Source organism: Alligator mississippiensis, chromosome 13 (genome assembly GCF_030867095.1).
Source record: "Alligator mississippiensis isolate rAllMis1 chromosome 13, rAllMis1, whole genome shotgun sequence".
Classification (NCBI taxonomy): Eukaryota; Metazoa; Chordata; order Crocodylia; family Alligatoridae; genus Alligator; species Alligator mississippiensis.
Window position 1 is genome coordinate 27,292,331 of NC_081836.1, and position 27,802 is coordinate 27,320,132.

The 27,802-nt window shown below is 48.2% G+C and overlaps 1 protein-coding gene and 1 long non-coding RNA gene across 4 annotated transcripts in view; both read right to left on the reverse strand.

The window, feature by feature from the left end:
- Window positions 1–13,175, reverse strand: part of ABCA3 (ATP binding cassette subfamily A member 3) — a 75,434-nt gene extending 62,259 nt beyond the window's left edge. For 2 of the 3 annotated variants that reach the window (XM_059716556.1, XM_059716555.1), the window contains exons 1-2: window positions 13,069–13,173; window positions 12,590–12,697 (exon numbers count right to left, since the gene is read on the reverse strand). The gene's annotated coding sequence lies outside the window, so the exon portion shown is untranslated. Of the gene's footprint in view, window positions 1–12,589; window positions 12,698–13,068 lie in introns of all 3 variants that reach the window. The other variant, XM_059716557.1, reaches the window with a different exon arrangement.
- Window positions 13,176–19,131: 5,956 nt separating this feature from the next.
- LOC132244624 (uncharacterized) lies at window positions 19,132–27,114 on the reverse strand. The gene is made up of 2 exons (XR_009456287.1): window positions 21,085–27,114; window positions 19,132–19,711 (listed from the first exon to the last, which is right to left on the reverse strand). It is a non-coding gene; the product is annotated as an uncharacterized LOC132244624 (long non-coding RNA).
- Window positions 27,115–27,802: the final 688 nt, after the last annotated feature.

A 27,802-nucleotide genomic window follows, 5' to 3' on the forward strand; every position in this document is an offset into this window, starting at 1 on the left:
AATGAATTTGTGTGTGTTATAATGGTCCCCCCAAAAGACATGAAAACAAACTAGATGTAGAATCATAGAAGTAGGGTCAGAAGGGACCTTGCAGATCTTCAAGTCCGACGCCCTGCCTGGGCAGGAGGAAAACTGGGCTCAAGTGACCCCAGCCAGGTAGGCATCGAGTTGCTTCTTAAAGACCCCCAGGGTAGGAGCCAGCACCACTTCCCTTTCGAAGTTGGTTCCAAATCCTAGCTGCCCTGACTGTGTAGTTCCTACGGATGTCTAATCTGAACCTACTCTCCAGCAACTTGTGGCCGTTATTCCTTGTTATCCCAGGGGGCGCTAGGGGAAACAAGGTCTCCCCCAAACCCTTCTGGTCCCCCCTAGTGAGTTTATAGATGGTCACAAGGTCCCCCCTCAGCGTTCTCTTGTGAAGGCTGAACAGGTTCAGGTCCCGTAGCCTCTCATTGTAGGGTCTGCCCTGCTGTCCCCGGATCATGCAGGTGGCCCTCCTCTGGACCCTCTCAATGTTGTTCACATCCCTCTTGAAGTGGGGCGCCCAGAACTGGACACAGTACTCCAGCTGTTGCCTGACCAGTGTCACATAGAGGGGAAGGATCACCTCCTTGGCCCTACTTGAGATGCACCTGTGGATGCACGATAAGATCCGGTTAGCCCTGCCGACCGTGACCTCGCATTGTCGGCCCGTGTTCACCTTGGAGTCAATGATGACTCCAAGATCCCGTTCTGCCTCTGTGCTCACAAGAAGGGAGTTTCCCATCTTATAAGTGTGTTGCCGGTTACTACTGCCCAAGTGTACAAAGGTCCAAAGCAAGGATGAGACTTTGCTCAAAATAAAGTTCACAGACAATACAGTACTAAATCAATTATTTGCATATATGCTAGAAAGCTGGCTCCTACTGCCAGTTACAGTGATCAGCTGGACCACCTAAACCTATAAAACAACAGAGTGTTGGCAGCTGTGGATAACAACACTGTCCCATTTACTGTCAAGCAGGAAACAGACTACTGTTACTATGTACCTTGCATAGTTGTGAACTTCTGTGCTTCCTGTGAGGCTTTTCTTAGGATAAGTGCTGCACTGGGATATCACAGACACTGAGGTTTTAGGAAAAAGAATAACCTTTCTTCAGAACAACATCAGTTTTGAAGCCCTGCAGTGTTACCCCAAGGCAACCAGAACGGCTGCAGGCACAACAAAGCCTGAGGAACTGTGCTCCAAGATAGAGGCATGGGGAACAGGTCTCCTATTGTATTACTCTGGACTGGTGTCACATCTTGGGGCAAGGCAGAAATCTCCTCTCTAAATTAGTTTGCCTAGGCACTTCTTCACCTTTACCTGAAGCCTCAGACCCCAATGAAACCTCCAGGGCAAAACAAAGGACCTTTTCATCTCTTCCCCACCCCCTACCTGCATTTCTCAAGCAACAGGTATGACATTTCGACATAATACCCCCTAAGAACTTGGCATTTACCCAAAAAATGATTCCGACGACTCTTGTGCAAACACAGCTTAGGAGTGCTACAAGTGGCAGGAACAACAAGCACTTTTATGTCCACCTCCTCAACCTCCCTCTGGTACAGTCACTTTGACTTGCTCAAGCAGCTGCCTTCCTAAGTGCTCACCTCACTGTTATAAAGGGACAGAAGTAGCAAAGGCAACAGGAAGAGAGAAGAATTGAACAGCAGATCAAGGGAACAAGCTGTACAGAGATCTCCAACTACCTCCATGTTCTAGGGTAGAACATGGGGCAGGAGTAAGAAAAGGGCAGTTCCTTCCCTCACATCCATATCTGGAAGCTCTGAAGGCAGCGAAATGTTCAGCGTAAAGGGGTTCCTGCAGGTCACTAAAACAACATGGCTCCAGATTCTTACTTCAGAATATGAGTTTGGCCTGAGGCAGGATAGCTAATTACGCCCAGGACCCAAACCAAGAGCCCAAGCCCAGTATTTTGTTCAGAGCAATGACCAGTTCTTGAAAGCAAAAAATTCATTCTAGCACTAGAGTAAGCAGCCCCTGGCACAGGTGCCTGTGTGGCATGTGAAGGCATTTTGCTTGGATGGCAGAGAACGAGCCAGGTCTGCACTGCCACAACAAGGATCAGGCCCCTCACAGCTCCCCCATTGTCCACCCCTGGCACACCAACATCTTACAAGTCAAAGTTGCAGGTGTTTTTGGCACTTTGCCAATAAATATTGCCAACCCCTATTCTAGCACATGCAGCCAAGCAGGGTGCGGCTGCAAGGAGAGAGGGAAAGAGTGTATCATTTCCTTGTTAACCTATGCAGGTAAAGATCATCTTACACCTAGAACCAAGAGATGTAACTGCCTTTATTTAACCAACAAGACTAGATGTAAATCCTGCAGGCCCTTTTTTATAGTCTAGCCAGAGCTACAGTATTTTCTTTGTACCTCTCACGAGAACATGCTATTTCCTTTTATCGATTTCAATAAGCCTGATCAGTTGCCACAGAATGACCCAAGCATAATTACTTTCCTCATCACAAGACAAAAATGCCCTTAATCAAAGAGATAGGTTTCCAGAAATGAAACTATCATAATATCATTCCTTACCTTAAACCTCAAAATGAGAATTTGAGGCATCAAAGAAAAAATAGACAGATTGATGGGCACAGAAACTTTAAGTTAATGAATCACCATGTCTGTTACATGGTGCAAGGCTGTCTGTAGTGCTGCACTGTGCTCAGTACAGTGTTTACCGCCAGAACTAATTGCATTGCAAAAGCATCTCTCAAACAGGGCTACTGGGAAGCCTCTAGAGGGTCCAGGAGAGGATGCAATGAGAAAGGGTAGACATAGATCAAGTAGTTACCCGCAGGTCCAATAGTAAATGCCAGACAACACACATCTGTAAACACAGCAATCTATATCCATATGCACCTCATTCCCTATGACATGCAGTTGGGAGTCCTGGGTATGTTTGCACTCGAAGGTAGGCTAGCAAGGTATCTCTGGAGAGTGGTCACACCTCAGTGCTTGGGTTGGCACTGTGTGTCCTCAAACCAGCCTCTAACTTGCTATCAAAACTGTTATCAAACCATGTGCAACTTCACAAAGTGCCATGAAACTGTGCCCTCCTAGAGGAATTGACAACGCTCCTACCAGGAGCACTGCCCCTAATACTGGTTGGAGATTTTAATTGTATATTAGAGGAATGGGACATGATGGGGAATGATGCCTGAGGATTAGACAGGTCCTCCCAGATGCTGGCAAGGATGGTAGCAGAGCATAAACTACAAGACACTCAAAAGGCAGTGACTGGAGTTGAGAGTAGGTTTACTAAAGCAGATGCTGTGGGTCACTCATGGGTCTGCACAGACTTCATTTTTGGGTCTGGAAGCTAAAAGGCACACAAACTGGCTCAAAGAGGAATGCTCTCAGGGCAAGGAGCATCAGAGTTCTCACACTCAAGAATTTGAGTCACTAAACATTAAGCACTATTTACACTATTGTGGGGCTTTGCCTCCATGAAGAAACTTAATAACTCCTGGCACTCTGGTGTAGTGCCTGAAGACTGGAAGAAGGCCGATGCAGTGCCTATCTTCAAGAAAGGGAGGAAAGTGGATCCAGCAAACTATAGGCCCATCAGCCTGACTTCCATCCCAGGGAAGATCTTAGAAAAGTTTATTAAAGAGGCCATCCTTAATGGACTGGCTGATGACAACATCCTGAGGGATAGCCAGCACAGGTTTGTTGCAGGTAGGTCTTGCTTGACCAATCTCATTTCCTTCTACGACCAGGTGACCTATCACCTGGACAAGGGAGAAGAGATTGATGTCATATATCTTGACTTCAAAAAAGCCTTCGATCACCTCTTGGCGAAACTGGCCAGTTGTGGCCTTGGGTCTACCATGATCCACTGGCTGGGAAATTGGCTCCGTGGTCGGACCCAGAGGGTAGTAATTGATCGAAGTCAATCATCGTGGTGCCCTGTGACCAGCAGGGTCCCCCAAGGCTCTGTCCTTGGACCCATATTGTTCAACATCTTCATTAATGACGTGGACATTGGAGTCAGAAGCGGACTGGCCAAGTTTGCCGATGACACCAAACTTTGGGGCAAAGCATCCACATCTGAAGACAGGCGGGTGATCCAGGCTAACCTGAACAGGCTCAGCAAATGGGCGGACGAGAACCTGATGGTGTTTAACACTGTAAAATGCAAGGTTCTCCACCTTGGGAGGAAAAACCTGAAGCATCCTTATAGGCTCGGCAGTGCTACACTGGTTAGCACTACGGAAGAAAGACTTGGGGCTCATCATTGACCACAAGATGAATGTGAGCCTGCAATGCAATGCTGCGGTTAGTAAAGCAATCAAAACGCTGGCTTGCATCCATAGATGCTTCTCAAGCAAATCCTGGTACATCATTCTCCCCTTGTACTCGGCTTTGGTGAGGCCGCAGCTGGACTACTGCATCCAGTTTTGGGCCCCACAATTCAAAAAGGATGTGGAGAAGCTTGAGAGAGTGCAGAGAGGAGCCACGCACATGATCAGGTCAGGAAAACAGACCTTACAATGACAGGCTGAGATCTATGAGGCTCTTTAGCCTGGAAAAGTGCAGGCTCAGGGGTGATCTGATGGCCACCTATAAGTTTATCAGGGGTGACCACCAGTATCTGGGGGAACGTTTGCTCACCAGAGCGCCCCAAGGGATGACGACTAGGTCGAATGGTCATAAACTACTACAAGATCGTTTCAGGCTGGACATAAGGAAGAATTTCTTTACTGTCCGAGCCCCCAAGGTCTGGAACAGCCTGCCATCAGAGGTGGTTCAAGCACCTACACTGAACACCTTCAAGAGTAAATCGAATGCTTATCTTGCTGGGATCCTATGACCCCAGCTGACTTCCTGTCCTTTGGGCAGGGGGCTGGACTCAATGATCTTCCAATGTCCCTTCAAGCCCTAATGTCTATGAAATCTATGAAATAATAAAGAATTGGCCCATTTTGGCAACACAAAACCAGAGTCAGCTGAACCTCTTTATGCAGGCAGTAAGCAAGGGAGAAACAGGAGAGGCAACATCTTTGCAGAAGCCAGAGCCTCTACATTTACATTTAAACACTGCCAAATCCATTAGTGACAGTGCCCATACCTTCTGAATCAGGCATTTAGTCACTAGGTCACCAGCATCAGCCCTGGTGGAGATGGCCCTCCTCACTATGGCATTTTGTACAATAAACATGCACTAACTTGGGGTGGACCATTATTTGGGCCTGCCACTCATATAGGAAGTTTTAGTGAGCTGTTGAGAGTCAGGTCAGCACCTTCCCCCCACACAACAGCTCACCAAAGCTCCCAAGTGGCCCCATCCTATTTGCTTGGCTGTGCACCCTGCCCATGCAGGTGCCAGCCAGTCTCCACGGAGACTCCAGGATCACAGGGTGGCAACAGCACAGGGCCGAGGCCCAGGGCAGAGCCGCGATCCACTCCCTGCAGGCCCCTGCCCACAGAACTGCAGGACATGGACAGGGGAAGATAGTTGGGCCTTCTTGCCACACAACAAGATTTATGGTCTTATCTGCCCTCAGGCAAGCAATCAGAAAACTCATCTCCCAACTACAACCCTACAAACAAGTGGACTTTAGGAGTTTAAGACAAAAGCAACAGACCAGACTGTAAAATGAGCATCTCCTCCCCTGGCAGGAACCCTCCTTCTTGTCCTATCACCTCTCTGGGGCATTTATCCCACCCCTCCCTCAGATTTGAGCTGCCCATACTCCAAACATTGACGGTACTAGTCTTATGTATATAGGGAAACAGTATTAAACACCAAGTTTACATGAAATCAGATGATTGCCAAGTTCTCAACAGTCTTAAAAAAAGAGACGCTCTGAACTCCCACCACCCCGTGAGGGAAATCCCACCCTAAACAGCTGACACCGAACCCCTGCTGCTAACAGGTCACAAGCAGAAGTTAGATACCATCAGACCATTCCTATGCTCTCTAACCTGGTGCCAGTTTTCCTGACTCTTTTTCTGGACTTCTTTTTTTCTGTTTCTTTTTCTCTTTTATTTTTCCTAGATTCTTTGTGTAGTCGAGACAGACAAGCCTTTCAATATGGAACACACAGAGGGCAGAGGAAACTCTTGCTAGAGAACAGCTCCAATGCAAATCTGAACACGAGGGCTGGACATGCTGGACCTTCATATGGCAGCCCTTGTCTGTGTCAATACACATAAGCATATCTGTTTGGAAACTTTCACGTCTATCCCTTTAATCAATTAAAAAAAAAAGTCTGATCAGCTGAAGATGAGTTCACGAGGGAGACTACCTGCACGATCTTCCTTAACAGTCCAAGAAGTTTCGTTCTTGTGAAATGGCTGTAAGTAAAGTAGCCTACGTCATGAGGTGATCCTTGGGCATGAACTTTAATGTGCAAAGGATGTTGTGAAATTTATAGCGTGAATACACTTGCTTTGTGGTTTCAGTCCAGCATCAGGTCACATTACCAACCAGACAACACTCTTCTACTGGAGAACAGCATTAAGCACTGCAAGATAAGGCTGGATTTCTCAAGAGCTGTAAATAAAGAGCCAGAGGAGAAGAAAACAAATCTTGCTTCTGCAAGGAATTCTAGGCAATTATATGCAATCACAGAGATAACCTCAATGAACACTGCATGTGCACAGACTTTGTGGTAGGATAGGGCTGAAGGGAAAGTACCACCATACTACCAAGTATGTGGGGCCAAATTCATCCTGGGGATAATTCTACAACCAGTGGAATGGAGATGAATTTGATGCACATTTCTAGAGACAACAAGAGCTTCTATCATGCAAAAGAATGTAGCTATTACATGAAGAAATATCCATTTCAACATTTAGCCAACAACCACCCCTGAAATCTAGCAGACGGGGCATAAGTTGTGTCAGAAGGGCCACACCTGCACGAGCAACTTCCCATCCTTTCATGACACCAACCCAGCTTCAGTGGCAGCAGCAGTGTTGGAAGGGGTCAGTTCCTGGTGCACCATTTGCCACACTCAAAGGATCACGGGATACAGCAGTTCACGTACTAACTACCTGTTCCTAGTGCTCGCCATCTGCTGGATTTGCGCCACTGCTGTCACAAGAACGAGAAACTGGGAGACAGATCAGTGCGAGTGAAACTACAGCATCCCACAACTGATGCCCTCGGTGCAGCAACCTGCCGTCAAGAGCTGGCTGCTTCTGGTGGCTATCTCAATAGATGGAGCTGAAAAAGGCCATGTACTCTGAGAGCAGGCAATTATTTTAGAGCACTTATTACATTTGTGCTCTTCTGATGTCTTGTTTCCATAGAAACAGGAACTGGAAATGGCAGCCGTTTCATTTATCAGCATTCCTTTCCCCTGACACTTGGATCGGCATGAGAACCATATTGCTGGGAGAACTAGCTCTGACCTATGGGACTACACCAGACAGCTGCATGCTAGACACCTAGACAGAGCCCTGCTGCAGTAAGACAATGCACTCTCAATGTAACCTGTAGCAACTCGGGTTTCAAAGTAGGACGGGGAAGGACACACTTCAATATTAACTCCAAGTCTCCGTCACTGGGAAAGGGCTGCCTTCAGTTGGCTATCAGAGACCATTTCTCCACTCATTCCAGTACTCGGATTTTCCAAAAAAAAAACCCAACCAACCATCACCACACTGATAGGACATACGATAGCCACAATTTTCAGAAAAGATTAGTGATTCTGGATGCTAACACTGAGCCAGACAGCCTAATTTTCAGAAAGTCCCAAACTCCCAATTTCTGAAAATGGGTTCAAAAGTCTTACTCCCTCACCAAAGTTTTCCCCTTTAAATCATGCCTTCTGTTTTACAACTTGAGACTAAACACAAATACTACCACTGTGTAAGTTCAACACAAAACAGGAGATAGTAAACCTAAAAATAGAATGCAGTCTACGGAGCCCCACTGACCTATGAGCCCAAACACAGCATCCAGAGATAACAGACTAGACAGTGCAGCTTGTTAACAGCTTCCCAGTCTTCTGCCAACCTTGGATCTTACAGAGCCTCATAAAGATTAATTTTTCTGCACAATCAGACCTCAACTGCTTAAATACTCAGGGTATGTGCAGGGGTTGGGTCTCAGCTCAAACCATTCTGGCTCTACATAATATTCCCAGCTGCCACCACCAATGTCTCCACCACTGTCACACCCAGCCCCACTGTCCAGGCACTCCGGCCTGCCCACCCCACACACACGATCAGGGGAGGTGGATAGAGCAGGTGGGCAGATGGGGTCTCCAAGGAGACCGGCCTGGGACCCGCACGGGCAGGGAGCACTTGGCCAGGTGGAAGGGATGGGGCCGTAGGCAGGTGGGGAGTGGTGTCCAGGAACAGGACAGGCAGGTGGGGCTGGGATCATGAAGCAGCGACAGTGCAGGCCCAGGACCCAAGGCAGAGCCACGATCCACTCCCCACATGCCCCCACCCATGGGACCAGTGCCAGCTCCGTGAGCAGGGACACGTAGGGAATGGATTGCAGCTCTGCCCTGCACCCTGGCCCACACTGTCACCACCCCACAATCCCAGCCCCACCCGTCCCACTCTTTGCCCACCCATGGCCCCATCCCTTCCACTTGGCTGAGCATGCCCTGCCCACATGGCAGTACCGTACCTAGACTCCTGGAGACCTCAGGTGAACTTCAATATTGGCCCCCCCTTAGCCAGAGATAAATGGTGAAAATAATGATTATTATTATAATTATGGGCCCCCTTTCTGTCTAGGCCCCAAGCAGGCACCCAGTTCACCCATGCCTATGTCTGGCCCTGCCGCATGGGTCCCGGGCCAGTCTCCATGGAGACCCCATCTGCCCTAACCGACACCCCTGGTGGTAGGTGCAGGGTGGATGGGCCCAGGGCTGGACAGGATCAATTCCTCTCCACTGCTCCCGCACACCACCATTCCAAGTCAGCACCCCCTTCCTCCCCCCACAACAGATCACTGAACTCCTGAAGTGGCCCTCCAGCCCAAATAATTGCCCAACCCTGCTCGACAGGGTCAGTTATGTACAATAGAGAACCCTAATATCAGGGCCTCCCTCAAAGGCCAGGCAATAAGTAGCAACAGGGCAAGTCATACTAACAAGAAGTTTGGTTTGCTTGGGAGCTCTGGTAGGTGCCAAGCTGATGTATAAGTTTGACAAATCAAAAATAATACTCCAAAACATTAGCCTGGCAGCAGGAAGAAAGACAGAAAACAGCCAGACTGTATCACATACTAACTTTAAATTAACACAGTCATCTCTAAACCTTGGACAGAAAATCCTTCCTTTCTGTTCTTCTGTAATATCTCAGATTACTAGATCCAAAAGGCTTGGGCAGTTCTCTCTTCACGTTGTGGAGTTGAAGGTCTCATGTTTACAGCACTTAAATTGAGTTTCATTCCATTTCTGGCTCTGCTACATGTTCTTTCGCTAGTCTTTGGGAAAGCTACTTCATCTTGGCATCTCTATTTGCCTGGTTAATGCTTCTGGCAGGTCTGGCTTTTGCCATGTTCTTGAGTAGAGCCCCTAACATGACAATGTTCCACTTGTGACTGGACCATGAGCCACCACTATAATAAAATTACTAAATCTCTTTTACTGTTTCCCCTGTACAACCTGTACTCTCCTTTGCATGGGCGTCACACTGCAAATGAGACAAGGTAAACGTAAGGAAACAGGCCTAAAAAGCCACAAGCTAACAGCAGATCTCAAGGACATGAAGGCTAGTTCCAGGTTTTCACCATATCAGCAGTGTCCTTCTAAGCAGGGGGTGAGCAAGCAGACTGGCTGGCAAACAGAAGCCCAGCTCTCTGGAAAGCCACTGAACTCCAGGCCAACCCTCCTCAGCTCCACACTCATGTATTTCCATCAAATTCAGGGGCATGGTTCAGAATTTGCAATAGTACAAAGAAGACTAAACTAAGCTGGGGGTGTGCAAGGGGATAGGGAAGGGGTAGGAGGAGTGAGGTACAGTGTTTAAGGGGGGTGAAAAGGATGGGAAAAGGATGGGAAAGGCATATCAGTAGCAGAGGCCCAGCAGGCAGGCCTCCAAGATGCAATATAATCAGGAGTGAAATGATCGGCTTCTTTTTAGGACACTTTTTCTATGCTAGTCTTTCAGAAGCCCCCTCAGACTCCACAGAGCTGAAGCTAAGGCCCTCCCTTATTTCAGCTCAGCAGTTCATGAGCCCTTCCAATTCTTGCAGAAACCTGGCTCTCTCCAAGTACACTGTGCCCAGGCTAAAGCTTAGCTCCATGTTAAGCCCCATCTACTTATGGGGACATAGTCAATCATCTGATATCTCAGCCAAAGATTATTTCAAACCCAGTCTTAATTGTAAAGCGATCAGCATTTTCCATGACTCCCTAGGGTCTCAAGAAATGTAATCTGTATGAGATACAATTTCTTGACAGGCCATACCACATCCATCAATCCACAATGCTTTGAAGACATAACAGTTTAAGTATTACTATTAGGGGAGACACATTCCTCCTATCCTGCCCACTCAAAATAAGTGATATAGAGCTGGGGAGATACTTTACTGATGACACCTAATTACATCAATGACCCCAAGATAACAGCTCTGTCCAAGACCACTACCTCCAGAGTACACTTGGAAAAACTGAGGCACGGGAAGAGTCAAGGCAACCACCCTCCCTGCACAATGACCACTGATTGAGAGAGCCCAATGGAAGGCATCCTGGGCCTGGTATTTAGGAGTGCCAAGTGCACTCCCCATCTCATACGAGGTCTGATGAGTGCTCAAGACTGTTAGAAGTCTTGGTCACAGCATCTCAAGATGGACCTCCCTCTCCCCCACCACATCTCGACTCAGCTTCCCAGTTTGCTAAGACAGGCCAACTGCAATGAGCATGGACAAATAACCATTCAGCTGAGTGAAGCAGGAACTAAAGCAGAGGTCTCCTGCCTCCCAGCTCTTTCCCCCCTAACTACAAGAGCAAACCATTATGGGATGGAATACTTTCAGCCAAGCTCAGTATATTTAAGGATGTCCCCTGGACAAGACAAGTTAGCTACAGGGCTCCCAGATCTTTCAAACTGCAATTAAAATACCTGTACTAGAGCTGGGAAGCCTGCACCAAGAGGATAGGAATTTCACCCAGACCACTGAGGGCATAGATCTGCTTTTTGGCCACTACATCACCTTAGTGACTGGAAAAAAAGCTCCTCAGCCATGGCACAAGGAAAGGGAGAGATGCAGGGTTTGCACAATGATCCTCCTTCATCCTCACTCACTGTGGCACATGGGGCCCTCTCTGGTGCAGGGCAGGCAGCTCACAAGGGAAGGGCAGCCTCCCTTAGCCTCACACTCCTTTGCCCAGTGGAGCTGCATGGGTTCCATGGCAGGAGGATTCTGTAGTAAAGTCCACCAACGTTACCAGGGCATTGCGACATTTGTGAGTCACTTGGCAGACATACCTTCAGTCAGTGGCTAATTTGTCCTCATCCTATTACTCAGCCACGCCCAACCTTGGCATCACCAGAAAGTCCAGATGGGCTGGTGAGGGCACCACACAATATTCTAGCATCTGTGTCTTTACTTGCTCAAAAATGTTTCAGGGGTGTGGGAAGATGAAGGCATCCATTGTAACATTGCTAAGAGGGAAAGCCAGCCTTTGCAGCAGATGAGAAGCTAAAACAGAATCACAGGATCCCTTTGCTCTGTGCACTGCAGCATCGCAAGCACTCTGCCTCCACTAACCTGCAGCAAAGCGAATTGAGGTCGGCACTGAGTCATGCCAACCGGGAAGAACAGTGCAAGCCAGGCGGCATGTTTGAGCCTGGGAAAACAGCAGTTATGAACCGAAACGAACAAAACCCCAGATGGGTGAAGATTACTTCAACTACTTGACATTTCACAGAGGAATTGCAGTCCCCAAAAGCAGGGATGGCCCCGAGCCAAACCTGTCTCAATCTCAGCAATAATGGGCCCAAACCAAATTCACCCTGCCTTAGTCAAACACTCTGCATCCCATTCACCCTCCTCTTTCCACATTCAAGTAAAAAAAGGAAAGAAACCCCACTTCATTTCCCTTTTATAAAACAGTACTTTCCCCACTAAAAAGCCCATTCTCTTGCTGTTAAAATATGGATTGTTCCATCAGAACCCTCTTCAGACAGAAGTTTTAATGTTTGCTCTGAAGAGCAAGCAATTGAGCACTGCTTACTCCCACAGGGCTGAGGGAACCAGCGCTCAAAGGGATGAGCTACCTGCCTTAGAAACCCTCGTAGCTCCAGCTCAGACCCCCGTTCTGAGCCCTGCGTGTGACACCAGAGCAGACAAGTAACAGGGTTCAGGGTCTGACCCTTGGCACTGACACAGCGCTCTGCAGCCTCAAAGCAGAGCACAGCCATCAACTAGCTGCCAAAAAGCAAGGAAATTTATAAACAGAGGGACTGAGGCAAGGATGAATTTAAGTGACTTGCTGGCATTGCCACTGGCTTGCTGTGTGACCTTCGGCAATTCAGAAGCAGGGTTTCCAGGTTCCTGCTCAGGGCCGGGATCAGGCTGCCGCACTGTTCTGCCACAGGGCACCCACCGCTGTGGGGACCTACCTGGAGATCGCGCGAAGGACTCCCTAAGGCACAGCTCTTCTTTGCACTCAACCCACTTGGTCCAGCTACCAGACACGTTCGCTACGCGTCGCCCTCTTCGTCCCCCATCTACGCAGGCAAGAACAAGGGATCATCCACCTGCTCCCACGCACAGGAGTCCGGACCTCGGAAACGAGGTCGGCGCCGGGAGGTTTTCCCGGTCCCTGCAGGCGGCTCCGCGCCTCCCACACGCACGGCAGGACCCGTCTCCCCGCCGCGCCGCCGCCTCCCCCCGCACAACAAAGCCGCTGGGCAGGGTCCTGCTCCGAGCAGCCGCGGTGCCGCCCGCCCCTCCGCCTCCGCCGCGGCCTGGCGGAGCGGGACCCGGCGCGGCCCGGCTGCGGCACCCAGCGAGCGCCGCCCCGCTCCCCGGCCCGGCGCCGGGGAGAGGCAGGCACAGGAGCAGGCCGCGGCGGGCCCGGGGCGCAGGCGGCACTTACCGGGCGGCGGCGGCGGCCCGGGCTCAGCGCGGCGCTGGACGCCCTGCGGCGGCCGCATCCCCGCGCGCTGCTCCGCCCGCGGCCATCGCGGCTCTGCCGCCCGACCCGGCCCGGCCCGGCCCGTGCTGCGCGGCGCAGCGCGGCGCGGCTCGGCGCTGCGGGCGGGGGTGGCGCCGCACGTCACCGCGGCCGCCTCCCGGGGGCGGGGCAGGACAGGACGTGGCCCGCCCCGCCCGGCCGCGGCCCGCCGGGCTCTAGCAGCCGGACACGGCCCCGCCTCGCCAGCCCTCGGCTCCGCCCCCCGCGGCCGGCCCGACCGGTGCCTTGCGGCGAGCGCGGGTGGCGGGGTGCACCCCTACACGGCGCCACTGTGCCTGGACTTCCCCGCCCCATCCCCATGCAGAGCAGGCGAGGTTAAGGCATGGCTGGGATGTAAAAAACGGGCTCTGCCCTATCCAGCGGGGTGAGGCCTCAAGGCACAGGGCAGCCCCTGCAAGGCGCTGTGGCAGGTGCCGGGTAGGAATGAATCCCCACGGGCACTGGTCCGCCCAGAGGTGTTGCAGCGCCAGCTGAGTCCGGCGCTAGAGACCGTCAGGAATCAGGCTTGTAGCAGATGACATCCTGCTTGTGGGAGATGAAGGACGTGAAGAACAGGCTCTCCAAGACCCTGACGCTAAGCTGCCACAGCCCCTAGGCAGGTGCCCAGAGCAGATTGTTGAGTCGAACTCAGACAAGATGAAGCTGAGAAACTGAGGGCCATTAAGGAAACGCCCAGACCACAAGATGCGAAGGGAGTCCAGAGATTTATAGGCAGAGCTAACTCCCTTTCCAGATTCTGTGCACGCTCATCAGGCATGTAAGACTTTGAGAAAGTTAACACACAAGGCAGCATGGGACTGGACAGAAGCCCAGGAGTAGGCATTTGAAAGGATAAAGAAACTCAAGGCACCAGTCTTGAGGTAGTACAGCTCAGCAGAGCAACTACAGCTACAATGCGATGCCTCAGAAGGAGGCCTAGGAGCAGCATTAATGCAAAACCAGCAGTGCTCAGCCAGGCCCCACGGATACAGAATGAGGGCACGATCAAATAGGAAACGAACTCCAGGCTGCACCTCTTTGAAATGGAGCGCAGGGTATGCCGTCTCCTATATCAGTGCAGGGACAGCTGTGAGTTAGCTCTTTGAGACTCTTGTCAATGGCAGAGCTGTACTGCTTACTAAGTGAGCCAAATAGTTTGAGCTATTTGAGTGCCTCTTCAGGTGTCAAGTGGAATCTCCTTATTGTGGCTGAAAGGCTAAAATAAGTGGATTCTACTCTAAGACTGTCCCAAATCTAGAGATTTTCAAGACCACTACTCCAGTCCAGATCCCTGCTTGAAAGAATCATACTTGAGTCTGCAGTCAATAAATGCTACTTGTAATACTTGTCCATTTCATTTCCTGATACCATCAACTTCCATTGTCCAACATGGAAAGAGAATAGTGCAGGAGAGGAGCTATGGGTAGAAACCAAGGGTGAAATAGAGATGGAGAAAAGTACCCTTCCAGACTGAAGGAGGGAAAAAACCACTTGGCTCTATTAAATGAGAAGTGGATGGGGAAGTGCTGAAATAGGCAAGAAGAAAAGAATGTGAACTCAAGGAAGAACCAAGGGTGCTGTATTTCTGTCACCAAGGATTGGGTATTTTACTGGGAACTGAAAATAACTATACACATGGAGTAATAAAGGCCAAAACAGTCCAGTTTAACCAGCTGTCAACATGATATGATAAATGTTTAATAAAATATCAGAGATGGTTAAGGCCTGGTTCTCCATTGCACTCTACTTAACACAGATGTAATACCAATGGGGTAATGCAGTAGAGCTGGGGCTGGAGGGTGAGTGATCCACTCTGGCCTTAAACACTGAAGCTGAGTTCATGACTCATTAGATGGGAAGAACTGCTTCCCTATTGCTTCTATCTGGTTTTAGATTTATTGTACAATAATTGCTTTGGTATTAACTGCTTGGAAGAGATTTTTCTCATAAATATCTTTCAGTTTAAATGCTTTTTTTACTTAACCTGCACTCAACTGTCTGACCCAAAAAATCAGTTCTCAGGGGATCATTCAAAAAAAAAAAAAAAAAAGAGACAAGAATTATGCTTTTGCAGTAAGAAACAAAAGAAAAAAAGCTGAATGCCTGCTCTAAGAATATGGATGCAAAATAAATTCTCTTCTGTTTTCCAAGCATTAACAAACAAATGGGGATGAGCCCATATACATAAGCTAACTAAAAGTGATTAGGATCACTTGCACTGCACACAGATTAGGCAAGTCTGTTGTCCTGCTATAGAAGTTACTGTAACAACCACTTAAGTCATCTTTCTTTTTTTTTATTTAATACTCCCAGAATGGTATTGCCTAGTAAGTGTTCCTCGCAATAACAATAACAGCAAACAAGCATTCTGGTATAATTTGAGCTGTTTGTTTTATCTTTTTGCTTCTATGTGCATAGGAGATCAATGGCTTGATAACACCTACCTTGCAAAGAAGTTTTTGAAGAAGCTGATATATAGCATAACTAATGGAAAAGAGGGAGGAAAGAAATAGTGCATCCTTACTAAGAAGACTGTTTTCCCACTTTCATCATTGTAGTCATTTTCCACTTTATAAAACACCCACTTCTCTGACTCTCATACAAAATACGTGGAACTAACCTGTCAACCATGCATATAATCGTCTGTAAAGCTACAGTTGCCAAAAAGATCTCAAAACACTTCACAGATATTTCAGCTGGTGGTAGTATCAGTGGGGACAAATTAAGTTTAGACATGCAGTTCCCACAGAAAAACAATAGCTTGGAAGGGCTTGTCAATCCTGGAAAGTTTTGTCAATTACATTACTCTAACTGTCTTGATAAGAGTTTAATTGATACGATTACAGCATCAAAACTCCTCCTTGGGCACTTATTCTGGAATAGGAGTCACTTTTTGGTTCAGTTATACTTATTCTGGAATAAGACCAGCTTTCTTCTGGTTTGGTCTAAACATCTTTCAAGCCAGAAAAGGCACCTTTATAACTGGAATATACATGTCTAACAAAGTGGATAGATCAGTATAATCATAATGGTTAAATTTTACCCTTTAGTTTATACCACTATAACGTTCTCATGCAGAAAGTCTAAAAAGGAATCTAAAGAATGGCCTTGCCTCAGGATCTGATAACACCTTCATCTTCAACCAATATTGGGAACCTGATTTACCCAGCAGTAGACCTTAAGCTTCTTAACATGTACATAGAATAGACATTACCCATATCTTACTGCTAGGGTAAGTGAAGTACAGAGAAGCTGAAGGCCAGACTAAGAACTGACATCTGGGGTGCTCAGTGCCTTTGAAAACAAAGCCCCAAGCAACTGACGTCCCCTAGTCACTCTGCACAACCAGCTCTGAAGACTTCCCACCCTGTTCTAACATTGGTTTGGCACCTTGCCGAATTATATCTGCCTCAAATATCACATGAGAGGGACTGAAACTGCCACTTCTCGACAACTTCTCTCAGGTTTTCCCAGCCCCAACATCTAATGAAGCCAGATCAAAACATAAATGTGCCTAAAAGTACTTACAGGCTCATACAGCTCCTCATTGTTCCTAGAACAAAAAGGTATAGGTATTAATACATCCCATGGGTGGGTGCTCACAGAAGTGACCATTTTTGCCTGATCTAGCCCCTGAATGCACTCTACAGCCATGACCAAACACAAGTGCACAGCTGCAGAGCACTGTAAAAGGGCCTGATCCCACAACAATCTGAACCTTAATTGAATTAGAGTTCAGATGAAGATGCTCCAAAACAGAGCACCTTCAGTAACTTGTGTCTGTGCATGCCAGGAGCAGGGCTGGGCTGACACAGCTCAGCCCTGCTCCTGGTGCTGTCTTCAGAATGGGAGTGGGGAAAAGAGTGGAGGGAGTTCGGTCTGGGGGGTTTTCAGTCTGCACTGAAGGCTGCGGAGGGTAGATTGGAGGGCTGTCTCCCACCATTCTCCTGGAGGCACATGCGCAGCCACCGTCATTAACAAGGATCAGGTCCCTCGTGGCTCCCCCACTGTCTGCCTCCAGCATGCCAAATTGAGGCATAGGTCAGGGTGTTTTTGGTACTCTGGCCAAAAATGTTGCCAACCTCTGGCATGATTTCCCAGCAGAGAAGAGAGTGTTCATCACTTGTAAATACTTCCCTTGAGGAGTTGTGCCCAGTGATTAGCATAATGACAGCACAGCCACCTTAAAACAAAGGATTGTTTCATCTTCACAATTACTTTGGCTCCTTGGTAGCACTTTAGGTAGTAGTGTAAATGATCTTCAGCAGGTGAACCTGGGAATAGCCTCAACACATGTTACCACTAGACATGGTTAGTGAGATGAAATGACCCTTATTTGCTGATGACTAAAGACACATTGTCTATCTAGAGCCTTTCTAATTCCTCTCTCTAGATTCTGGCTAGCTTGAATCCTCCTACTGGTCTAGGCATGTGCAAGACTGAGAGGTAAGACCCAGAGAGCAGCAAAGAACTGGGACTACTCATAGCAGAAATGTTTGCTCTCATCTACCCAGGCAAGATACTGCACTGCCCTCATATATGCCACTACCCACAAAAATGACTGAATCTCTGGGTAACAACAAATCAGTGATTTCCTCACATGCTGTGGGCAACGCTGTACACCACTCAAGAGTCTTCTCATTGATCCATTGTCAAATGTATTTGACAAAAAGAAGTTTCAGTCTTTCTAGGAAATTTTGCCACAGGGACTAGGGACTTGCTAGTGCCATTCAATCATCACTAGTAAAAAGCAAGAGATACATATCCAAGCCAGGGATACCACTTTGACCTGTACAGAGAATACTCAAGAGAGGACAACGAACATCAGAACAGGACACACAGACAGATGTAACAGCAAAACCCCAGTGAGGGAGTGTTACTTATGTGAGCTGAGCTGTGTGAGGAGAGAGGCTAGGGATTGCAAACCTAGGGACTAGGGGAGTAGTTCTGTAGTCTGTATATTATTGGAAACAAGCCACAAAAAAAAAGAAGTCACAAGACAACCCTAAGGGGAAGCTGCGAACCAGTGCTTTTTGGTCAAAGAATTTGCTGAATATGGTAGACTGGGGGATTTCTGAGCAAGGAAACTGTCTGTGTTCAGGGAAGCAGGACTCTGTAGAATTTTTACAAATAAACCATATTGCCCCATATATCTGTCCAGTCCCATCCCTTACTGGCCAGCCCTAGAGGCAACAGCATTAGCAAACTTAACTTTTTCACAAGTGCCAAATGAAGCTAGATTCTTCTCTCAATTATAAAGATGTAAACCAGGGCAACACCATTATCTCGATTTACATGAGTGAAACTATGAGTAGAAATAAGAGCAGGTTTCAAAGGGGGTTGGAGCCAGCTCACAGCAATAATTGCCTGTGGAGCAGGGTGAAGGTGTGTATATGACTCTCGCTTATCTTCCTAGGAACTCCATTAGCTTAGTTAGACTCATTGCTATAAGCTTCATTGCTATATTTGCTCAGCACAGGTTTCCACCCAGCTCTAACAAAACTCTCAAGTCCAGGCCCTGGAGCAGGCTCAGGTTAAAACCTTGGCAAGTCTCTCAGGGGGGAGACTGGGAGTCTCAGATATTCCCAAACCCTAGACAAATCTAAAAAGTGGCAGCAGCCACTCCACCCCCCTCCCAAGGGTATTCCAGGTGCAACACGTATTTCCATAAGGAAAGATACTTTAAAGGTTCCAGCACATGAGGGTTAATAGCAGGAAATAATTCAGATTCTGGGAGCTTCTCCTCCCTGCTCCATTTCCCTTCCTGCTTAGTATCTGAAGTGGAGAGAAGATCGTGTGGCAGATTTTGGCTGTAGGAACATTACAGAAGAGGATGGTGTCAGGGACAGGAGCATTTCTAAATAGTCTGCATCCTCCCTTTTCTGCTTGAAGTCAAAAGGCCTCATTTCCCAGCATCTGAGAGTGCATCACTGGGGGACTGTTTTGTGCCACTGTGACTTAAGGTGTCTCTAGCTCAGACAGCGATTTCAGACAATGATGATCATTTTAATAAGCTGTGATTCACTTCTTTTACATACTGGCTACTCTCTGCTGCTCCTCCCTCCTCCTCAGAGGTTTCTGCAGCCGCCACTGCTGTCTCTCCTTCTAAAAGAGGAATAGGAGACAGGATGCGTGAGGAGAATTGATAAAGTCTTTACACAAAGCCCCACTTGCCAGGAAACAGGCAGTGCAGAGACACACAAATCCAGGGAGGATCTGCAGGGGATAAACTGCTCCAAATGTCACCTTGTAGAAAGGAGGTGATCGGAGATGAGCAACACAGCTGAGGAGCTGCAGAAAACATTTCCAGTTGGTTGTGATTTTCAGTCAACTTCCAAATTCTCCCCATTCTGGATGTTGCAGATGCAGGGGAACCAATAAAGTCTTGGCTGGGTAATAGTGCCACCTCCCAGGAAGCAGAATGCTGCTATTACTCATTTCCAGTTAAAGAAGAAAATGGCAGCTGAGCAACATGCTTCCTCATGAGAAAGAAGCTCACTTGATGGAGTAGTATGATTTTGGGAGTGGCATACTCACAGATGACTATACACTGTAGGGCTGAGACCTAGGAGAAAGCAGAATACATCAGGATGTACCATCAGTTCTTGGAATATCAGATTTGACTTCAGTCTTTGAGGGTCAAATGAAGCAGAGAATATTTTTCATGCATTTTTTGACTTGTAGATGGAGGAATAAGATTTTACCCGGGGGAGGGGGCAGGAGATACTACAGCCAGGAAGGACCTCTGCCCACTCTGCATTTATGTGGGTGATGGAACTTTCAGGCTTTTTTCCTACAACCCTGCACTGTTGCCTGATCTTTAATTTTGCTTTCTGCATGACCAGTCCATCAGTATCTGCCCCCACAGTCACTTGATCCTTATGGAAACAGTGTACAGGGTAGGTAACTTCTTTCCTCAGAGGGAGGAAGTGATGTCTGTCCCCTCTTATTATCAGGAAACTTCTGATGTCCTTTCTTTTGCAAATGGGCATGGGGCACTCCAAGGAACTGGGAATGTGCGAGTCCAAGTCCACCAGCAGGTGCTGTCGCCATAGCTTGGTGTCCTGGACTTGTCACACTAAACAAGTCAGCTGCTTAACACAGAAACATTGAGAATTCCCTAATATGAGGGACAGATATTAACAAAATTTGGTCACCCCTGGCTGCAGTTGCTCTGTGCAACTCTGACAGGCTTTCTCCCTGTTTTAGGGCAAAGCTGCACTGCAAAAAGGTGTGATTATACCATGTGCCAATGAAACTGTGCTAATCTAGCTGGCACGAGCAATAGTGGTGGTGAAGATGAGACAGTCTGGGTTTAGCACACATTAGCAACCACAGTATGTGTGCAAAGTTCCTGGAGGGTTTACATTTTGTTTGCTAGTGCACATTAAAGTTTATTCCAGTACATCTTCACTGGTGTGAAACACATGCTACAGTCTCACCTTCCTTTTGCTGCACAGAAATGCTTGTGGTGAAGGGCAGGGCGGGAAGTGAGCACTTGCTGTGTGAGGAAAATGGAATATCCTGTTCTCATTTCAGCCTAAGCAAAGAGCTCCCTTACGTGAACAAGAAACTAATCTTACCTCCTGAACGAAGGCGGCAGCTCCCAGTTTATCCTTGTTCTCTTCTTGCTGAGTTATGAAACAGGGCAGGTCAAATGGTGAAGGCATGACTAGGCAGTATCCTCATGAAGGACAAGTACACTGGGCTTGTGGGGGACATAGCTGAGAGTGTTCCTGTATTTCTAATTTCTCTGTATTGTTCTCTGTTTTTATGCCAAATTTCTGCACCCAAGAGCTTAGTAGAACAGCCTGGGTTTTGCCAGTGCAGTGCTAGAGAAGCCATCGCACTGACTGCCTGGAACTGAGTGCTAGTGATGGTTTTGGATGTCTTCAGCTACAGTAATCATTGAAAGAAGGACAGATCTGCTTTGCCTACCTGCCTTTCTGAGCAGGTTCTCTCTCCTCCTGCTCTCTTATTGCAGCTCCCATTGCTGCCTGTCAGCCCCTTGCTGCCTCCGAGTCTAAGAAACAAACATAATTAATCTGAATAAAGGAAAAGAGAACTGTGACAGCAACCAGGGTCTCATGGATCATATGTCATCTCCCAGAAAATGGGATACTCAGTGGCACAAATCCAGCAGGGACCCCTGGGCCAGGTACTTACCTTCCATGAGAACCTGGCCTTGATCGGAGAGAGAGTCGTGTCCCAGTGGTGAGCCTGTTTGTGTTTTATTAGGAAATCTCACCTCGCAGCAGGAGATCTTTCAGAAAACTATGTTCCTGATCCAGGAGGCTGGACAGTAACTTCCAGGGGAAAACTATTGTGTTTTGAGTTGGCACTTATTGTAGTGTAACCTGGGTACACCCAAGGGTGTGCCCTATTCTCAATTGGATGGGATAGGTAGGCAGGAGGGGGGGGTGCTGTGAGAGGGATGCCAGAATTTCCAGTGGATCCCTCTTTCCTCTATAGAGTTATCCCAAGCCCAAAGTTCTCAACTATATACAATTTATTGAGTTACCAACATATATATAAAACTCTTTAAGAGAGATATAATTACAAATATAAATACAAATATACATATAAAGGTCTGTTAGCTGGAGGAAGTCGGCCCTAGGGAGGGCATTCAGGTAAGTACCTGTGCCTCAGGACCAGAAGAGGGATGGATCCCAGGACAGTCAATCCAGCAAGTTTATACCACAAGTGGGTTAGCTAATAAAGACATCCTTACAGAGCCTATTATACAGAATTAATACCCAACTATTTATAACACCAACAATAACAATAGATACCGAATAGGAAACAACTATACCAGATATTAGACGCACCCTATCTGGGTTCCAATCACTTGGTCCCTCAAATGGGATAGGGTCTTCTCCCCCTAGGTCCACTCCCCCCAGGGTCCCTTGCCCGGGGACACCTCCCCTGCAGGACCCGGGTTCTGGGTAACTCACAGTACTTCCTCTGGGTGCTGTTGATCTGGACTCTGGGTCCCCACACCATCTCAGGCCTCCTGGAGCCGTTGGCCTTGAGTTGAGGGTTCTTCCCTCTGGGCCCTGTGCCCTGCGTTGGGCACCCAGGGAGCTCCTACGGGAGATGAGCCCTCACTGGCTCTGGTTCCCCAGCCTCACACCAGGGGTCTTTCCCCTTCCTGGGCTCTGCTTGGGGCACTGGGGCTCTTTTAGTTTAATGCTGAGCCACACTGCAGGGCTCTGGTTATCTGGCCTAGAGCCAGGGCTAACTTGAGCAGCCTTGAGCTGCTCCCAGGCGCAACTCTCCATGCGCCGACCTGCACACCGTGTGGGGCCCAAGCAGCCTTGAGCTGCTCCAAGGGCTGGCTCTCCATGCGCCATTTGCATACCTCCCTGCTCAGCCGCCTGCCTGAGTTACGGGCCTGAGCCACCCTGCTGCAGCTCCTAAGGCCCGGGCCCATGCGCTGCCCTGCACACCGTGAGATCCGCAGGCCGTCTGGGGTTGCAGGCTCCAGCCACCGTTCACGGCTCCCAGAGCCCTAGCTCTACGTGCCGAAATGTGCACTGTGACACCTGGCTACCTGCCAGGGTTGCAGGCTCAAACTGCCACTTGAGGGAAGGAAGGGGCATTGTGGGGACAGATCAATGCCCCCCATGGTAAGGGAGGGAGTGGGGCAGAGGCAGATGCTGCTCAGCTGGGTGGGTGGGGTGCAGGATAGCTCGTCTGGGGTGAGGGGCGGTCCCACTGATGTGCACACCCTGGGAGGGCACGGGGGGAGGAGATGTGTGCAGCCAGATCTGCATAGGGCAGGGTAGGCAGGCTGCAGCTGTGGGCTGGAGCCGGGGCTGCGCTAGGGTCTTCTCAGCAAGGGCTGGCCTTGGGGTGAGTGTTGGTGGCACTGGGAGGGAGTTATGGGGGGGGGGGCTGCAGCCACCCCAAGTTTCACCATAGACCCTTCTAACCCCCCTCCCCACCCGGCACAGCCCTGGCTCTTCCCAGCACGCTCCCCCTCCCTTTGTTTTCCGCTCCTAGGGCCAGGGTGGCAAGAGGGTGCCACATATCCAGACTGATTATGCTGCAAAAGAGGAGCCCTGTATGCAGGATCAGGAATGGGTTTGCATCTGCACACATGGAGGAGGTGGGAGCCCAGAGGTCTGTGGCCGATGCTGCATGCAACCCGGGTGTCTGCACTCAGGTGCATGCAGCCCCAACTGTCCAGAAACTGAACAGCCCTGTTCCATTAATTGGCCAGAAAAAAGGTTACCAAATGAACATTGAGAGCAAACCAGCCAGCAGGTGTCGCCTGATAGCAACCTGAAACAAAGAATGGAACTGAATATAGTACACCCAATTTAACAGATTACTCTGCAGTATTCATGGTGAACCAACAGTTTTTCTATGTATCACAGATTAGATATTATATGGACTCAAATGTGTCATGTTGTATGGATGACAGTGACTCTGCAAGGACCATGGACACAAACCTTCTCTCACTATGGGGTAAAATGAGGTGAAACTCATCAGTGTAATCAGATGCAAATCGGTAGAGTATAATGCTCAGGTCTTGATAAACAACCTAGTTTTCTTAAACACTGTTTATTTGTTCTCTCTCACTATACGTGAAGAGTGTAAAGCATTGGGGACAGAGATGATCTTTTCATTATGTGTACACACAGAGCCCAGAACAATGGGCTCCAATCTCGGCTGTCTCCAGGCATTACTGCAATATGAATTATTAGTATTTCTTGGAATCTGAATTTACATGAGAAGTCAAATAACAAACAATGCAGGACCTGCATCATAATAAAAGTCATGGCTCAGATGAGTTTCTAAAGGAAATTTTACATGCCAGTTTAAGAGCTGCTCTCACCAGAATTACTGAAAAATAAATAAAGCATCTAACTCTAAAATGCTCTTAACAGCTACACACAATGCTAGCACAACACTCAGTTCAACCTTGCAGACACACTTAATGGTGGACATTCATGGATTCATGGAGTTTGAGGCAAAAAGGGACTGCTGGATTTTTAAGTCTAATCTGCATATCACAGGCCATTAACATTTCACCCAATCACCCTTGTAATAGAGTGTGGTAAATTATGTTTGCCTAATGCATATTCTCTATTCTTTATAAAGCCTTCCAGTCTGGAGCTGAAGATACAAAGAGACAGAAGATCCCTCACTTCCCTTGGTATTTTATTTTAATAATCACTCCCACACTTAAAAATGATACCTTTTCCTAATTTGATTGCATCTGGCTCCAGCTTCCAGCCATTCACTGTTGCTAGGCATTTCTCCATTAGATCAAAGAGCCTTTTAGTAGCTAGTATTTTCTCCACAAATGTGGCAATCCTGGATCATGGTATATGCACAAGGGCCACCCAGACCTTCAATACACATGCTTGAGCAGGAATTTTTGAAGGAGTGGAGGGTACCCAGACTGTCCACCTGCCCTTTAGGCCACTGAGACAGAATCCGAAGACCAAACTTGAGTCCAGATGCTTGGTGCCTCCATGGCTGTAGCTGTGCAAGTGTCTGGGACTTGAACTCAGATCTCCTGTGTTGTAGACAAGGATGCTACCAGTGAACCACAAGGGACTCCCTCCCTAACTGTACTTCTGTTTAACTGAGTCACCCCTCACTTTACTTTTTTATAAACCAAAGAGATCAAACTTTTTAAATTTCTCTTCATCAGGCATTTTCTCTCTCAATTTTTGTGTTTTATTTCTAGGAGAAATGGACTAGTGTTTTTGTTATTAATCAGACTGGAAAGTTCATCTTCCTCATGCAATATGACCTCATCATTTTGTTTCTTTCTAGACACAGAATATGAATATTTATTGAACATTTTTGTTTGTTGCAACATAGTCGACCTGCTACATCTGACAAAAATCCTGTACCATTGCTAGGATTTCTCTTGTTCCTCAGTTCTGGTTTTTACCACCTCTTGATGTCTTGACTTTGCAACTCGAAGGGTCTTTGCTAAAGGCTTTTTCATTATTTCTTCATTAAAAATGACAGAAACGAATGATAAGTCCCACTACGTGGAACTGAGCTGATCCCAGCCTGAGTTACCGGCAGGGTTGTGACCCGCAGACCTACAGCACAGACCTCTGCCACCTGACGGCAACAGTGGGCTAAGGATGTGGATCATACACGTGTAGGATGTCTTGGTTCAGGTACTATAGTAATGAGTAAGAGTCCTCCCGCACTGACGCAGTTCTTCTTCCTCAACTCAGTGTGTCACAGGCCCCTTTCTGCTCCCAGTCAGCCTCCCCCCAGCTCTTCTCACACGCCACCTCCCCCTTTGGATCTACCCTTGGGCTCCAGCAAGCCCTTCTCCTCGTGATAAGTGTCCCATCAGGCTCAGCCAAGCCATTTCCTCCTTCCTTCACTGCCTGGGCTGGGGCAGGCAGACACTTGGAGCCTCACAGAGACAGCCTGCCCCTGCTCATAGACTGGTGCTCCATCGGGCACTCTCCCTGAGCAGCAGCTGCAGAGAAAGGCCTCTACCATGAGGGTTACAAGCCTGGTCACCAGCACTGCCCTGCACACCAGACCCAACCACAGCAAGGGCTGGAAATCAATCCTGAAAGCCACAAATGCCAGGCCTGACTGGGGATCACTTCTGATTGGCTGCCTGCCCCATTTTTCGGAGTTTCTGGGGGACACCAGCCAATCAGAGCCCCTCCTGGGTCAGGCCAGGCCAGGCCCCACTCTCTGTCCCTTTCCTGCCCCATTTGGAGAGAGGGCGGGGGGAGGGGGGGCACTTCAGTGGATCAGGGCTCTCTGCCCTCTGCCTCCTGGGATCACCTCCCTGGGAAGGAGGAAAAGGGGCCTGTGGCTCAGCTCCACACCTGGGCCTTGGGGAGCAGGGTGAAGACTCTGTGACCGCTGGAGCAGAGCTGAGGCTGGGCTGTGGGGAACTGCCAGGAAAGAGGCAGGTGTGGAGCCAGAGACATCCTGCTCAGGTGTCCTCTGCAGTGACTTGGCTTCCCTTACTAGAGATCTTATTATCCCTGCAGGAGACTCCACCTCATCTTCAGAGAAACCTTTAGCAACAATGCTGTCCTTTCTCAGAGAAGTCTCTTTTCCCCCCTTGCACTTGCTCTGTAAATGTATCACCAGTTGTGCTACCTGTTGGCCTCCTGTTGGTTCTGCAACCTGTGCTTAACTCATAAACCCAGCTGGCGGGATTGTTCCGTGAAAATTCAGACAGCCCCAGAAATACAAAGGTGGCTGATAACTTGAAATCTCAGTCACAGCTGGTGTAGCTGGTAAATTGGCCCGATACATTTCTTGTTTGACAGCTTGCAGCATCAGAATCTCTCAAAGCAAGTTGTACAAGCGAGAGGAGGAAAATTCCTATGGTCAAACCACAATAAATGAGAAATATATCCCACTGCAAATGAGCAGCCCTCGTAATATCTAGTGCTTACAAACTTACTGAAACAAGCTACCCAGCACGAGAAACACCTTAGTATCTGCAGAAATGTACTGATTTCTAAAGCAATAGTTAAATCGGTTCAAAACTGTGTATGCCCAGTCTATGCTTGCAAAAGTATTTGTAGGCTTAGATTCACATGCTCAAGCAGAACCCCTCTCACTTCAGCAGTGAGGTGCAGGTGCAGCCTTTCTCTTATATAAACTGCATAGGAGGATCGCTGCTCTAGTGATGTAGAGGGGTTGCTCCTTTATTGGTGTCACACAAGTGTCCCTCTGCCAAGGCCTTGCATTTAAATTACATGTGCATCCAAGGAAATCTATCTATTTTTGTGTAACTGTGTGGCTTGTGTGTAGCTGCACATTGGGTTTATTTTGATGCCAATGCAGTGCCTTAAATCATTCTGAACCAGTGATTCTCAACCAGGGGCCTGTGAGATCCTTTGAAGGGTGATGCACAAGGCTGAACTTGGTTCCTTATTCCCAGTTCCTTATTCCTGGTTCCCAGTTCCTCTTTCAAAGCTAATCTATACCCAATAAAAGCTTCTTATTAATGAATTAGCCATCCTAGAGAGAATTTCATTAGCTATGCATATTTGCTAATTAATATGTAAAATAATATCCTGCATCAAGTACAGAACCCTAATGAAGATCAGATTTGGATGGGATTATGGGGCTAAATACTTCTTCGACCATCCCAAATTTCCTGTCAATACCCCCGGGGGACTGTTCCAAAGAACCCCGAATGCAGTCATGCCCAGCCCAGAGCATGGCTTGGCCCTGCCAGGCTGCAAACTGACAGCCCCCTATGCCCACTCTACTATAATGGCTCAAATAAGGAGTTGGCTTTTGGGCTCAGATTATGGCCAGAAATCCTTCTTGGGCCACCCCACACCATGCCTCTGTACCACTGGGGGACTCTCCTGGACATCCCTGAGTAGAGTCTTGCATGCCTAAAGTGCAGCTTGGCCATGCCAGGCTCCCAACTGATAGCCCCCCATTCCCAATGTACTAAATATATAGGCTCAGTAAGAAACTGGCTTTTAAAATGAGATTACAGATGGAAATCACTCCACACTATGCCTCTGTGACACTGGGGGACTCTCCCGGACACCTCTGACCAGTTTTGCCTGACCCAAAACGTGGTTTGTTCATGCCAGGGTGGCAACTGACAGCCCCACAGCCACTGTACTAAATTTATGGGCTCGAATATGAAACTGGCATTTGGGCTCAGATTATG